Below are 15,788 nucleotides of genomic sequence, written 5' to 3'. Positions count from 1 at the left end.
AAAAATTCTGCTGGTGTGGACAATATTTCTAGTAAAATACTGAAACACTGTTATAAATTTGTTAGTCCCGTCTTATGCAACATATACAATGCATCCCTACAAGATGGGATTGTTCCTGACAGACTTAAGTTGGCTGTAGTGATTCCTCTCTTTAAAAAAGGGGATAAAAGCATTGTTACAATCTATCGCCCAATATCCCTATTAACTACCTTCTCGAAAATTCTAGAAAAACTCATGCACAGGAGAATTGTGGACCATCTCAACTTCCACAGTATCTTAAGCAAAAATCAGTTTGGGTTTCGTGCTGGTCTTTGTACTGAACAGGCAATATTCTCTTTCAGCAACCAAGTTTTGGAAGCCATTAACAAAAAAATGTCTCCAGTGGGTATTTTTTGTGATCTTACGAAAGCCTTTGACTGTGTAAACCACCAAATTCTTTGGAAAAAGGCAGAATACTATGGTTTAGGTGGTACTGTTGGCTTGTGGCTACAATCATATCTACAGGATCGGAAGCAGACTGTAATGCTAAATGGCTCTTCTGGAGAACCTGCCTCGTCTGAATGGGGCACGATAACGTGTGGTGTGGCTCAAGGCTCCGTTTTGAGCCCACTGCTTTTCCTCATCTTTATTAATGATCTTCCTCTTTTTTCTGAGACAAACAGCAAATTTACCCTGTTTGCCGATGATACCACAATTCTAATTGACGATTTGATTGATCATGACGTTGAAAACACTACAAATACTGTTTTTAATGACATCTTAAATTGGTTCTCCTCAAATGGTCTCTCGCTCAATGCAGATAAAACTCATTATATGAGGTTCCATACATCACAAAGTAATCCCGATGAAATTAACATAAAATGTATTGATCAACCAATACAGAAAGTTGAAGACACAAAATTCCTGGGTGCTTACATAGACAGTAAATGTAATTGGTCGGTTCACATTCCTCATCTATGTAAAAAAACTTAGCTCGGCAACATTTGCATTACGGGTAATTTCTTCAGTGGCTGAAGTTGACACTATTAAGGTTGCCTACTTTGGCTACTTCCACTCATTGATGTCATATGCTATCATATTCTGGGGGAACCAACCACTTGCAAAAAAAGTTTTCACCATCCAAAAAAAAGCAATCAGAATAATGTGTGGGGTCCATCAAAGACACTCTTGCAGGCACTTGTTTCAGAAGATAGGTATCCTAACAACTGCCTCACAGTATATTTTTTCCATGCTGACCTTTGTGTGCAAAAATTATTCCATCTACCAAGACAACAGTAAATTCCATGGTTATAACACCAGAAACAAAAACAATCTACATTTAGAAATGAAACGTCTCACTCTGGTACAAAAAGGAGTTTACTACTCCAGCATTAAGTTGTTCAATGCTCTACCACTACATATCAAATGTGTTCATACAGAACTGCCAAAATTTAAACAAGTTCTCAAAGATTACCTGACAGAGAAATCTTATTATACTGTGGATGAATACCTGAAAGAAAATGTATACCATCACTAAACTTATTGTGTCTAGAAGTAGTTCAATTGATTTTATTGTGCATTTGGGCATTAGCACACCTTTTGTAACAACAGATTGGCTGTACATGTATTTACTCTTGTAGGTCTAATATCTGATTTAACTTTGTGCTCTTATCTTTAACTTTTATTTGAAACTCCTTTTTATGTCAAATGGTAGTTATGTTATCTAGTTGACATTGTGTCTGTTACTTTATTTATAGTATGTCTTACTTAAACTATGTACAATTTTCCATTGAATTGCCCTTGTATTTATTGTAAGTTTAAATTGAAACCTGTACAATTTGACACGTTCCATATCCTTGTGATTGACTCACTAACTGGATCTACGGAACAAGAAATAAATAAATAAATAAATATGGGGGACTAACATTGGTAATACAAATGAACATGTCAACCCCATGAAAGCAAGAGATATATATCAAGAAAAAAAGCAGAAAGAATAAATAGAGCAAATTAAGAATTTAGAAAAACTGGAAATACTCCTTAGTTTGTGGCCTTTTGACAATATAAATTAAACAGCAGCATGTCAAAGCACAATGAGCCACTGAATTGTAACAAGATTCACCTTAAATTCATTTTGCATATGCTCCACTCTAGGAGCTAGATTATGCTGATGGGGTAAACTTGAGCCCTAGAAATTGAACTTTTGACATAGATTCTGAAGTCATCAGACACTTTTAAAGGAGCAAAAATGACTTTCCCATAATGTTTCTATGAGTGATATTGAAGGAAAAAGATTTTTTTCATAACACAATGTTTGGCAGCCTTTGCATAAAATATGATACATGAACAAGCTCTCAGCAGTGGTATATCTTGTCCTTTCCCAGTTGCCTGGGACAAAGACATGGAGTCCACATGTATGCTGCAGATCACATTCCCACAAAGCAAACTGCTTTTCTACAGTTAGTCTGCTTCATTTTTGGTATTTGCGTCCTATATTTGTTTCTGAAAGCTCCTAGTACTCTGTTAATGTGAAAATTTTTAGAAATAGTTGTAAGCTCATGGACCTACAAATCATGTTTGGAAAGTTCATTCTTTTTTTTCCAAATTAATTGCATGAAACATTGAGGGAATTCATTTTTGCATTTATGTGTGTTTATCAACATTTCAACATTGTTTGTCATACATCATGATGATCAAATTGTGTGCAACCTGCACTTTCGATAATGAATGCTGGGTATGGAGTGACTGACATAGAACCTTGTTTACTGAATGCTAATAAAGGACTGACTTTAAGCAATTGATCATATGTAATACAAACTGAAACAGAACTTGATCTGATGAATACTGGACACCAGTAGACTTTAAAATAATACTGACTGACCTGAGGCAATACCTAATGTTTGTGCTGATGACTTGACACAGTTATCTAATAGGAAAATAAGGTGACAATACTTTTCTCACTGTATGTATCACTTATAAAATACATAATTCTGACTAATTTACCAGGAACAAAGTAAAGGTGATCTTGATACAAAAAGATCTCCATCATCATCCACACACAGTTGAATAAATGTGTGGAATAACTAGCATGCGTGGATAGAGACCAATACTGAAATCAAATTTCTTGGTATTATTATTCAAAACCATTTGAAATCACATTCGTAAATTCAGAATTATCAAAACTTGGTTGCCCCAGAAAGCTTTGTATGACTTTACAAATGTCGTAACTGTCAGCACTGCGCACGTCTCTCACATACAGTCTGTACTTAGTTATATGTCTTATTATTAGGAAATTTTCCTCAGGGCAAGGTAATTTCCAAGGGAGAAAAAAATTATTTCTACAACCATCATGCAAAACAATTTAAAAAGTAAAAATAAAACCAAAACATTAAATACAAGAAGTAGTTATACATACCAAAAATTAAATAACTTGAAAAGAAAATTTATTATTCAAAATAAAAGTCTGCGTGGTTAAAGTACAAGGGTAAATGGTGACATTTCAATACAAATACGTACAAAAAAGTATTCTGCGCATAAGTTCATAGTGTTTTTGTTTTGCACATTAGTAATTCAGTTGCTATGAGTTTATTTACCAGCCATTATTTTTTCTTTCTTGTTCACTGTTGCTGTTTGAGTTTACATATTGTCAATTTGTCATTTTGAGATAGTGAGTGGAGCTGTACACACTACAAAATGAAATACCAAATGGAGAAATCAGAACATTTCCAACATATGCTTCTGTTCAAGATCAGTAAAATGGTGACAGCAAAGGAACCAGAAACATTTGCACCATGTATGTGGATAATGCCATTGGACAGACCATGGTAAGAAAATAGTTTTCTCATTTTAAGAAGGATCATTGATACATTAGATTGAATACAGTCCAGAGACAGGTAGTGCTATTTTCATTGATTTCTACAAGAAGTGTCTAGTAACCACAGTTTAGTCAACTATCAGGCGCTTTTAGTGTATTAGCAGTCTAGTTAAAAGTTAATTAACTCTCTACAGTAAATTGATTTCTTAGGATGGATAGGATGTGTGACTGCTGTGTACAGATGCAGGAGGAGCTGGCCACTGTTCACGAACAGCTGAACATGTTGATGGCCGTGGTCAGCCATCTTCAGGCTGCTGCCTCGGAGTGTAGCAGCAGTGGTGAGTCTGGTGCATCGCATGGTACACCCCAGGTGTTACATGCTGTCCCTGCTGTTGAGACATCTTTGCGGGTACCGGGCGTGGTTGGGCCACCCTCTCCCCAAGGGGAGTGGCGGATTCAGCGGCATTCACGGCACATGAGGTGGAGGGTCAATGTGGAGGCTGGCCGTGTGGCATCGCCCGCTCTGCCTGTGAGTGGACATGTGGCTGCTCCTTCACCAAGGTACGAGCAGGCACACGGGGGAGGGGTTTATTAGTTATTTGGAGCTCTAACATTAGGCGGGTGATGGAGCCCCTTAGGGAAATAGCAGAAAGGTCAGGGAAGAAGGCCAGTGTTCACTCTGTCTGCTTGCTGGGGGATCTCATCCGAGATGTGGAGGAGGCCCTGCCGGCGGTGATAGAGAGCACTGGGTGCACCCAACTGCAAATTGTTGCTCATGTCAGCACCAATAACTCCTGCCGTCTGGGTTCAGAGGTCATCCTCAGTTCATACAGGTGGTTGGCAGAGTTGGTGAAGGCGGAAAGCCTCGCTCACAGGGTGGAATCTGAGCTAACTATTTGTAGCATCATTCCCAGAACCGATCGCGGTCCTCTGACTTGGAGCCAAGTGGAAGGCTTAAACCTGATTCTGCGGAGATCTGGGGTGCTAATTTCTCGACCTCCGCTATCGGGTGGAATAATGTAGGGTCCCCCTGAATAAGTCAGGCATGCACTACATGCAAGAAGTGGCTAAAAGGGTAGCGGAGTACGTGTGGAGTGCACATGTGGGTTTTTTAGGTTAGAGAATTCCCTCCCTAGGCTCGACAAGATGCCTCCTGAGATGCGGCAAGGTAGGAGTAGGCAAAATGCAACAGGGAATAACAATATTAATCTGCTAATAGTAAACTGCAGGAGCATCAATAGAAAGGTCCCAGAACTGCTCTCATTAATAAATGGTCACAATGCCCACATAGTACTAGGGACAGAAAGTTGGCTGAAACCAGATGTAAACAGTACTGAAATCCTAAACTCAGATTGGAATGTATACTGCAGAGACGGCTGGACAGTGAAGGGGGAGACGTGTTTATAGTGATAAAAAGTGCAATAGTATCGAAGGAAATTGACGGAGATCTGAAATGTGAAATAATTTGGGTGAAGGTCACGGTTAAAGCAGGCTCAGACATGGTAATTGGATGTCTCTATAGGCCCCCTGGATAGTTTGGAAAATATTTCGAGTAGATTTCCCCACCATGTTATAGTTCTGGATGGAGATTTTAATTTGGCTGATATAGACTGGGAGACTTAAACGTTCATAATAGGTGGCAGGGACAAAGAATCCAGTGAAATTTTTTTAAGTGCTTTATCTGAAAACTACCTTGAGCAGTTAAACAGAGAACTGACTCGTGGTGACAACATATTAGACCTTCTGGTGACAAACAGACCCGAACTATTTGAAACAGTTAACACAGAACAGGGAATCAGCGATCATAAAGTGGTTACTGCATCAATGATTGCGCCGTAAATAGAAATATTAAAAAAGGATTTTTCTGTTTAGCAAAAGTGACAAAAAGCAGATTTCAGAGTACCTGATGGCTCAACACAAAAATTTTGTCTCGAGTACAGATAGTGTTGAGGATCAGTGAACAAAGTTCAAAACCATTGTACAATATGTGTTAGATGAGTATGTGCCAAGCAAGAGCTGGAAAAGAGCCACCGTGGTACAACAACCGAGTTAGAAAACTGCTGTGGAAGCAAAGGGAACTTCACAGCAAACATAAACATAGCCAAAGCCTTGCAGACAAACAAAAATCACGCGAAGCGAAATGTAGTGTGAGGAGGGCTATGCGAGAGGCGTTCAATGAATTCGAAAGTAAAGTTCTATGTACTGACTTAGCAGAAAATCCTAAGAAATTTTGGTCTTATGTCAAAGCAGTAGGTGGATCAAAACAAAATGTCCAGACACTCTGTGACCAGAAAGATACTGAAACAGAGGATGACACACTAAAGGCTGAAACACTAAATGTCTTTTACAAAGCTGTTTCACAGAGGAAGACTGCACTGTAGTTCCTCCTCTAGATTGTCGCACAGATGACAAAATGATAGATATCGAAATAGACAAAAGAGGGATAGAGAAACAATTAAAATCGCTAAAAAGAGGAAAGGCCGTTGGACCTGATGGGATACCAGTTCGATTTTACACAGAGTATACGAAGGAACTTGCCCCCCTTCTTGCAGCGGTGTACCGTAGGTATCTAGAAGAACGTAGCATTCTAAAGGATTGGAAAAGGGCACAGGTCATCCCCGTTTTCAAGAAGGGACGTCGAACAGATGTGCAGAACTATAGACCTATATCTCTAACATCGATCAGTTGTATAATTTTGGAACACATATTAGGTTCGAGTATAATGAGTTTTCTGGTGACTAGAAATCAGCATGGGTTTTGAAAAAGATGATCATGTGAAATCCAGCTCGCGCTATTCGTCCATGAGGCTCAGAGGGCCATAGACACGGGTTCCCAGGTAGATGCCGTGTTTCTTGACTTCTGCAAGGCATTCGATACAGTTCCCCACATTCGTTTAGTGAACAAAGTAAGAGCATATGGACTATCAGACCAACTGTGTGATTGGATTGAAGAGTACCTAGATAACAGAACGCAGCATGTCATTCTCAATGGAGAGAAGTCTTCCGAAGTAAGAGTGATTTCAGGTGTGCTGCAGGGGAGTGTCGTAGGACCGTTGCTATTCACAATATACATAAATGACCTTTTGGATGACATCGACAGTTCACTGAGGCTTTTCGCGGATGATGCTGTGGTATATCGAGAGGTTGTAACAATGGAAAATTGTACTGAAATGCAGGAGGATTTGCAGCGAATTTCGCAAGGTGCAGGGAATGGCAACTGAATCTCAATGTAGACAAGTGTAATGTGCTGCGAATACATAGAAAGAAAGATCCTTCATCATTTAGCTACAATATAGCAGGTAAGCAACTGAAAGCAGTTAATTCCATAAATTATCTGGGAGTACGCATTAGGAGTGATTTAAAATGGAATGATCATATAAAGTTGACTGGCGGTAAAGCAGATGCCAGACTGAGATTCATTGGAGGAATCCTAAAGAAATGATTAATGGAAAATCTCATATAAGATGTGAAACAAATACTAACAAAGAGATAGAGGGGCTGGCCAGTACTTACCTCAGCTCAGTACAGCCGATAGATACACATAAAACAGAACTGAAAATTTACATTCCTAGCTTTCGGAACTTTGTTCCTTCATCAGGGAGGACAGAGGGGAAAAAAGGGAAGAAGGGAAAGTGGATTCAGTTACTCACAACCCAGGTTATGAAGCAACAGGGAAAGGTAAACAGGGAGGATAGCAGGGATGGAGGCATGGTTGTCAGAGGGAAGCCAAAGATATTCTACTGTAAGTACTGTGCCAGCTTCAAACCAAAGAGGATGCATACAGAAGTAAAGAGGTATATAGTATAAAGATAAACACAACTATGTAGGATGAAAAGATGCGTGAATGGCTAAAGAGGAAAGGGAAAGAGGAGAAGACTGAAGAGTGAATGGGAGTGAGGTTGTTTAACGTAGGTTCAGTCCAGGGGGATGGCGGGATGAAAGGATGTGTTGGAGTGCAAGTTCCCATCTCCGTAGTTCAGAGGGACTGGTGTTGGGTGGGAGAAGCCAAATGGCACATACAGTGTAGCAGGTTCCTAGGTCCCTAGAATTATGCTGGAGGGCATGCTCCGCTACTGGGTATTGGGCATCTCCTAGACGGACAGTTCGTCTGTGTCCGTTCATGCGCTCAGCCAGTTTGGTTGTTGTCATGCCGATGTAAAAGGCTGTGCAGTGCAGGCATGTCAGTTGATAAATGACATGTGTAGTTTCACACGTAGCCCTGCCTTGAATTGTGTATGTTTTACCAGTAGCGGGGCTGGAGTAGGTGGTTGTGGGAGGATGCATGGGGCAGGTTTTGCAGCGGGGTCGGTCACAGGGGTAGGAACCGCTGGGTAGAGAAGGTAGTCTGGGAATATTGTGGGGTTTAACAAGGATGTTACGGAGGTTAGGGGGGCGACGAAAGGCAACTTTGGGTGGTGTGGGGAGAATTTTGTCAAGGGATGATCTCATTTCAGGGGTTGACTTGAGAAAGTCATATCCCTGGCGGAGTAATTTGTTGATGTTTTCGAGGCCAGGATAATATTGGGTGACAAGGGGGATGCTTCTGTGTGGTCTGGGGGTAGCAACATTGTTGTTGGATGGGGAGGAATGTATTGCTCAGGAAATCTGTTTGTGGACAAGGTCTGCAGGATAGTTGCGGGAGAGGAAAGCACTGGTCAGGTTATTGGTATAGTTGTTGAGGGATTCGTCACTGGAGCAGATACGTTTGCCACGAATACCTAGGCTGTAGGGAAGGGAGCGTTTGATGTGGAAAGGATGGCAGCTATCAAAGTGAAGGTACTGTTGTTTGTTTGTGGGTTTGATATGGACAGAGGTGTGGATGTGAGCTTCAACAAGATGAAGGTCAACATCCAGGAAGGTGGCTTGGGTTTCGGAGAAGGACCAGGTGAAATTCAGATTCGAAAAGGAGTTGAGGTTATGGAGGAAATTAAGGAGTGTTTCTTCACCATGAGTCCAGACCACAAAGATGTCATCTATAAACCTATACCAGGCCAGGGGAAGCAGCTGTTGGGTCTTCAGGAAAGCCTCCTCCATGCGGCCCATGAAGAGGTTGGCATAGGACGGAGCCATCCTGGTTCCCATGGCCGTTCCCCTGATTTGTTTGTAGGTCTGGCCTTCAAAAGTGAAGTAGTTATGGGTGAGGATGAAGTTGGTAAGTGTGATAAGGAACGAGGTTTTTGGAAGATCTTCGGGTGGGCGTTGGGAGAGAGACCATGGGTATGTGAGATGTTTGTGTAAAGGGATGTAGCATCTATGGTGACAAGAAAGGTTTCAGGTGGGAGAGGAGTGGGAATGGATTTGAGGCGTTCTAGGAAGTGGTCTGTGTCTTTGATGTAGGATGGGAGTCTGCGGGTGATAGGTTGTAGGTGCTGGTCTACCAGAGCTGAGATACGTTCGGTTGGGGATTTGAAGCCTGCTACAATGGGACGGCCAGGATGGTTCTCTTTGTGGATTTTGGGTAATAGGTAGAAGGTAGGGGTACGTGGCTCAGGTGGAGTGAGTAAGTCTATGGAAGCCGTTGTGAGGCCTTGTGAGGGACCTTGGATTTTTAGGATTTTTTGCAGCTCAGTCTGGATGGAGGGAATGGGATCCTGAGTAACAGCTTTGTAGGTTGAGGTGTCAGAGAGTTGACGCAGTCCTTCTGCCACATACTCCACACGGTCAAGTACGACAGTTGTGGAGCCTTTATCCACCGGGAGGATGACAATAGAGCGGTCTACTTTCAGCTCCTTAATGGCACGGGATTCAGCTGGGGTGATGTTGGGGGTTGTCGGGATGTTCTTCAAGAAGGACTGGGAGGCAACACTGGATGTGAGGAATTCCTGAAATGTCTGCAAGGGATGGTTTTGGGGGAGGGGAGGAGGATCCCTTTGAGAAGGCAGTCGGAACTGTTCTAGACAGGGTTCAACACTGGGTCTAGTACTTGGGGGCTGTGTTTGGGTAGTGAAGTGATATTTCCGGTTGAGGTTCCGGGTGAATGAGAGGAGATCTTTAACCAGGGCAGTGTGGTTGAATTTAGGTGTGGGGCTAAAGGTTAAGCCTTTTGATAGAACAGATGTCTCTGGAGGAGAGAGGGATCTGGATGAGAGGTTTAGGACTGAATTGGGACTGGTGATATGTGGCATTTGACTGTGGTTATAGTTGAGATTTGGTCTGTGTGGGGTATGTGCTGGGATGGGGAGATTGAGTAGGGTGGCTAGGCTAGGTTTGTTGGCTATGAGGGGGGTTTGTTGAAGGTTCTGTTGTGGTTGGTGTTTGTGAGGGATAGGGAGGGGGACCCCACTTCTTAGGTGTTGCACTAGCACTGTGGATAGTTTTTTCAGGTGGTGTGTGGCATGGAACTCAAGTTTGCAGCTGGCTTCTAGGATGATGTTCCTCAGTGTGTTCTCCAAGCAAGGGTTTGAGAGGTGGAGGACTTTGAAGAGAGATAGGAGCTGTTGGGAGTGGTGGTTACATGAAGTAGTGTAGAGATTCAGGACAAGTTGGGTAAGGGCTAAGGATTGAAGGTTCTGGAAGTCCAGGAGAGACTGGTGGAAGGAGGAATTGCACCCGGAGATGGGAACTTTTAAGGTAAGCCCTTTAGGGGTAATTCCAAAGGTTAAGCAGCACTGGAGGAAAAGTATGTGGGATTGCAGTTTGGCTACGGTGAATGCATGTTTCCGGAATGAATGTAAATAATGTGGTATAGGATTAGGGTACATAGTGGGTAACTGGTGGGTAGGGAAATTAAATAACTAAAGTTGAAATAGTAATCACAAGAAGGAGTAAAACACGGAGGGAAGGACGAGAAGGAAAGAAATTGTGTTGGTAATGTTCAATACCAAAGGAAGACCACTAAATAAGAAAAATACGGAAAACGTTGAGCAGACCAAGCAAGTATGTCCAGATCAGGGGAAAAAGAACACACGTAGCTCAAAAACAGAGATAGCGAGTGGCGAAAAAAGATCGCGCGTGCCGCAAAAGCGATCGCGCGTGCCGCAAAAGCGATCGCGCGTGCCGCAAAAGCGATCGCGCGTGCCGCAAAAGCGATCGCGCGTGCCGCAAAAGCGATCGCGCGTGCCGCAAAAGCGATCGCGCGTGCCGCAAAAGCGATCGCGCGTGCCGCAAAAGCGATCGCGCGTGCCGCAAAAGCGATCGCGCGTGCCGCAAAAGCGATCGCGCGTGCCGCAAAAGCGATCGCGCGTGCCGCAAAAGCGATCGCGCGTGCCGCAAAAAAGATCGCGGGTGCCGCAAAAAAGATCGCGGGTGCCGCAGAAATGTCCCAAAAAATTTTTCTTGTCGCAGAGAAAGATAGCCAATGGCACAAAAATATCGCCAGCAACAAGAAATCGACGGAAATGGATGATACTGGTAGGTGTGGAAGAGATTGTTGGCAGTGATTGTTGGCTGGGAAACACCGAATAACGAACGTTAAAACTATGGAATGTTGAATAAATAAATCAATAAATAAAAAAGAGAAGAGGACTATAAACGGAACAAGATAATAGGAGGAAGATGAAACTAGCACAGTTGGTGACGAAAATATTTATTTATGTATATATAAAACACTGAAGAAGAGAAAGTGTTAAGATGACAGACGTAAGTGATAGCTAACAAAAGGGACAAAATAATGAAGGATGTGGACCATATAGGTGATCTAAATGATTAATGGAAAATCTCATATAAGATGTGAAACAAATACTAACAAAGAGATAGAGGGGCTGGCCAGTACTTACCTCAGCTCAGTACAGCCGATAGATACACATAAAACAGAACTGAAAATTTACATTCCTAGCTTTCGGAACTTTGTTCCTTCATCAGGGAGGACAGAGGGGAAAAAAGGGAAGAAGGGAAAGTGGATTCAGTTACTCACAACCCAGGTTATGAAGCAACAGGGAAAGGTAAACAGGGAGGATAGCAGGGATGGAGGCATGGTTGTCAGAGGGAAGCCAAAGATATTCTACTGTAAGTACTGTGCCAGCTTCAAACCAAAGAGGATGCATACAGAAGTAAAGAGGTATATAGTATAAAGATAAACACAACTATGTAGGATGAAAAGATGCGTGAATGGCTAAAGAGGAAAGGGAAAGAGGAGAAGACTGAAGAGTGAATGGGAGTGAGGTTGTTTAACGTAGGTTCAGTCCAGGGGGATGGCGGGATGAAAGGATGTGTTGGAGTGCAAGTTCCCATCTCCGTAGTTCAGAGGGACTGGTGTTGGGTGGGAGAAGCCAAATGGCACATACGGTGTAGCAGGTTCCTAGGTCCCTAGAATTATGCTGGAGGGCATGCTCCGCTACTGGGTATTGGGCATCTCCTAGGCGGACAGTTCGTCTGTGTCCGTTCATGCGCTCAGCCAGTTTGGTTGTTGTCATGCCGATGTAAAAGGCTGTGCAGTGCAGGCATGTCAGTTGATAAATGACATGTGTAGTTTCACATTTAGCCCTGCCTTGAATTGTGTATGTTTTACCAGTAGCGGGGCTGGAGTAGGTGGTTGTGGGGGGATGCATGGGGCAGGTTTTGCAGCGGGGTCGGTCACAGGGGTAGGAACCGCTGGGTAGAGAAGGTAGTCTGGGAATATTGTGGGGTTTAACAAGGATGTTACGGAGGTTAGGGGGGCGACGAAAGGCAACTTTGGGTGGTGTGGGGAGAATTTTGTCAAGGGATGATCTCATTTCAGAGGTTGACTTGAGAAAGTCATATCCCTGGCGGAGTAATTTGTTGATGTTTTCGAGGCCAGGATAATATTGGGTGACAAGGGGGATGCTTCTGTGTGGTCTGGGGGTAGGAACATTGTTGTTGGACGGGGAGGAATGTATTGCTCGGGAAATCTGTTTGTGGACAAGGTCTGCAGGATAGTTGCGGGAGAGGAAAGCACTGGTCAGGTTATTGGTATAGTTGTTGAGGGATTCGTCACTGGAGCAGATACGTTTGCCACGAATACCTAGGCTGTAGGGAAGGGAGCGTTTGATGTGGAAAGGATGGCAGCTATCAAAGTGAAGGTACTGTTGTTTGTTTGTGGGTTTGATATGGACAGAGGTGTGGATGTGAGCTTCAACAAGATGAAGGTCAACATCCAGGAAGGTGGCTTGGGTTTCGGAGAAGGACCAGGTGAAATTCAGATTCGAAAAGGAGTTGAGGTTATGGAGGAAATTAAGGAGTGTTTCTTCACCATGAGTCCAGACCACAAAGATGTCATCTATAAACCTATACCAGGCCAGGGGAACCAGCTGTTGGGTCTTCAGGAAAGCCTCCTCCATGCGGCCCATGAAGAGGTTGGCATAGGACGGAGCCATCCTGGTTCCCATGGCCGTTCCCCTGATTTGTTTGTAGGTCTGGCCTTCAAAAGTGAAGTAGTTATGGGTGAGGATGAAGTTGGTAAGTGTGATAAGGAACGAGGTTTTTGGAAGATCTTCGGGTGGGCGTTGGGAGAGGTAGTGCTCAAGGGCAGAGAGACCATGGGTATGTGGGATGTTTGTGTAAAGGGATGTAGCATCTATGGTGACAAGAAAGGTTTCAGGTGGGAGAGGAGTGGGAATGGATTTGAGGCGTTCTAGGAAGTGGTTTGTGTCTTTGATGTAGGATGGGAGTCTGCGGGTGATAGGTTGTAGGTGCTGGTCTACCAGAGCTGAGATACGTTCGGTTGGGGATTTGAAGCCTGCTACAATGGGACGGCCAGGATGGTTCTCTTTGTGGATTTTGGGTAATAGGTAGAAGGTAGGGGTACGTGGCTCAGGTGGAGTGAGTAAGTCTATGGAAGCCGTTGTGAGGCCTTGTGAGGGACCTTGGATTTTTAGGATTTTTTGCAGCTCAGTCTGGATGGAGGGAATGGGATCCTGAGTAACAGCTTTGTAGGTTGAGGTGTCAGAGAGTTGACGCAGTCCTTCTGCCACATACTCCACATGGTCAAGTACGACAGTTGTGGAGCCTTTATCCGCCGGGAGGATGACAATAGAGCGGTCTATTTTCAGCTCCTTAATGGCACGGGATTCAGCTGGGGTGATGTTGGGGGTTGTCGGGATGTTCTTCAAGAAGGACTGGGAGGCAACACTGGATGTGAGGAATTCCTGAAATGTCTGCAAGGGATGGTTTTGGGGGAGGGGAGGAGGATCCCTTTGAGAAGGCAGTCGGAACTGTTCTAGACAGGGTTCAACACTGGGTCTAGTACTTGGGGGCTGTGTTTGGGTAGTGAAGTGATATTTCCAGTTGAGGTTCCGGGTGAATGAGAGGAGATCTTTAACCAGGGCAGTGTGGTTGAATTTAGGTGTGGGGCTAAAGGTTAAGCCTTTTGATAGAACAGATGTCTCTGGAGGAGAGAGGGATCTGGATGAGAGGTTTAGGACTGAATTGGGACTGGTGATATGTGGCATTTGACTGTGGTTATAGTTGAGATTTGGTCTGTGTGGGGTATGTGCTGGGATGGGGAGATTGAGTAGGGTGGCTAACTTACATGCCTGCACTGCACAGCCTTTTACATCGGCATGACAACAACCAAACTGGCTGAGCGCATGAACGGACACAGACGAACTGTCCGCCTAGGAGATGCCCAATACCCAGTAACGGAGCATGCCCTCCAGCATAATTCTAAGAACCTAGGAACCTGCTACACTGTATGTGCCATTTGGCTTCTCCCACCCAACACCAGTCCCTCTGAACTACGGAGATGGGAACTTGCACTTCAACACATCCTTTCATCCCGCCATCCCCCTGGACTGAACCTACGTTAAACAACCTCACTCCCATTCACTCTTCAGTCTTCTCCTCTTTCCCTTTCCTCTTTAGCCATTCATGCATCTTTTCATCCTACATAGTTGTGTTTATCTTTATACTATATACCTCTTTACTTCTGTATGCATCCTCTTTGGTTTGAAGCTGGCACAGTACTTACAGTAGAATATCTTTGGCTTCCCTCTGACAACCATGCCTCCATCCTTGCTATCCTCCCTGTTTACCTTTCCCTGTTGATTCATAACCTGGGTTGTGAGTAACTGAATCCACTTTCCCTTCTTCCCTTTTTTCCCCTCTCTCCTCCCTGATGAAGGAACAAAGTTCCGAAAGCTAGGAATGTAAATTTTCAGTTCTATTTTATGTGTATCTATCGGCTGTACTGAGCTGAGGTAAGTACTGGCCAGCCCCTCTATCTCTTTGTTAGTATTTGAATCCTAAAGAAATGCGGTCCAAAAACAAAGGAGGTAGGTTACAGTACACTTGTTTGCCCTCTGCTTGAATGTTGCTCACCAGTATGGGATCCGTACCAGATAGGGTTGATAGAAAAGATAGAGAAGATCCAACAGAGAGCACTGCGCTTCATTACAGGATCATTTAGTAATCGCGAAAGTGTTACGGAGATGATAGATAAACTCCAGTCGATGTTTTCTTGAAGTTTTGAGAACATACCTTCACCGAGGAGTCAAGCAGTATATTGCTTCCTCCTACGTATATCTAGTGAAGAGACCATGAGGATAAAATCAGAGAGATTACAGCCCACACAGAGGCGAACAATATGAGACTGGAATATATGGGAGAACCGATAGAGGTACTAAAGGTACCCTCCGCCACACACCGTCAGGTGGCTTGCGGAGTATGGATGTAGATGTAGATGTAGACTCTGCGCATTCAGGAAGACCTTCAGGGTTTGCTGAAGATCATTTAAATGCATTAATCCACAATGACCCACATCAGTGTACTCAAGAAATGGCAAATGTGAATAACTGATCATTCCATCATTGTGCGACACTTGCATGCAGTAGGAAAGTTTCAAAAATCTCCTGTAGAGGTACCACATGCTCTAATCCAAAGTCACAAAAACCAGCAGCTGGCCATATGTGCATCTCTGCCTCTTCATCACAATTGGCTCATGAACAACACTGACTATTCCTATCATGTATCATTTCTGTGATGAGAAATGTGTCTTTATGCTAACATAAGGAAAAGAAAGGAAGGGAAAGGTGGATCCCCAATGAAGCAAGAACTCCCTGTACAAAGACCTGTGCACGTCTACAAAAGATAAAGTGGAACAG

The sequence above is a fragment of the Schistocerca americana genome, chromosome 9 (assembly GCF_021461395.2).
Source record: "Schistocerca americana isolate TAMUIC-IGC-003095 chromosome 9, iqSchAmer2.1, whole genome shotgun sequence".
Taxonomy (NCBI): domain Eukaryota; kingdom Metazoa; phylum Arthropoda; class Insecta; order Orthoptera; family Acrididae; genus Schistocerca; species Schistocerca americana.
Note: the sequence above shows the minus strand (reverse complement) of the source record.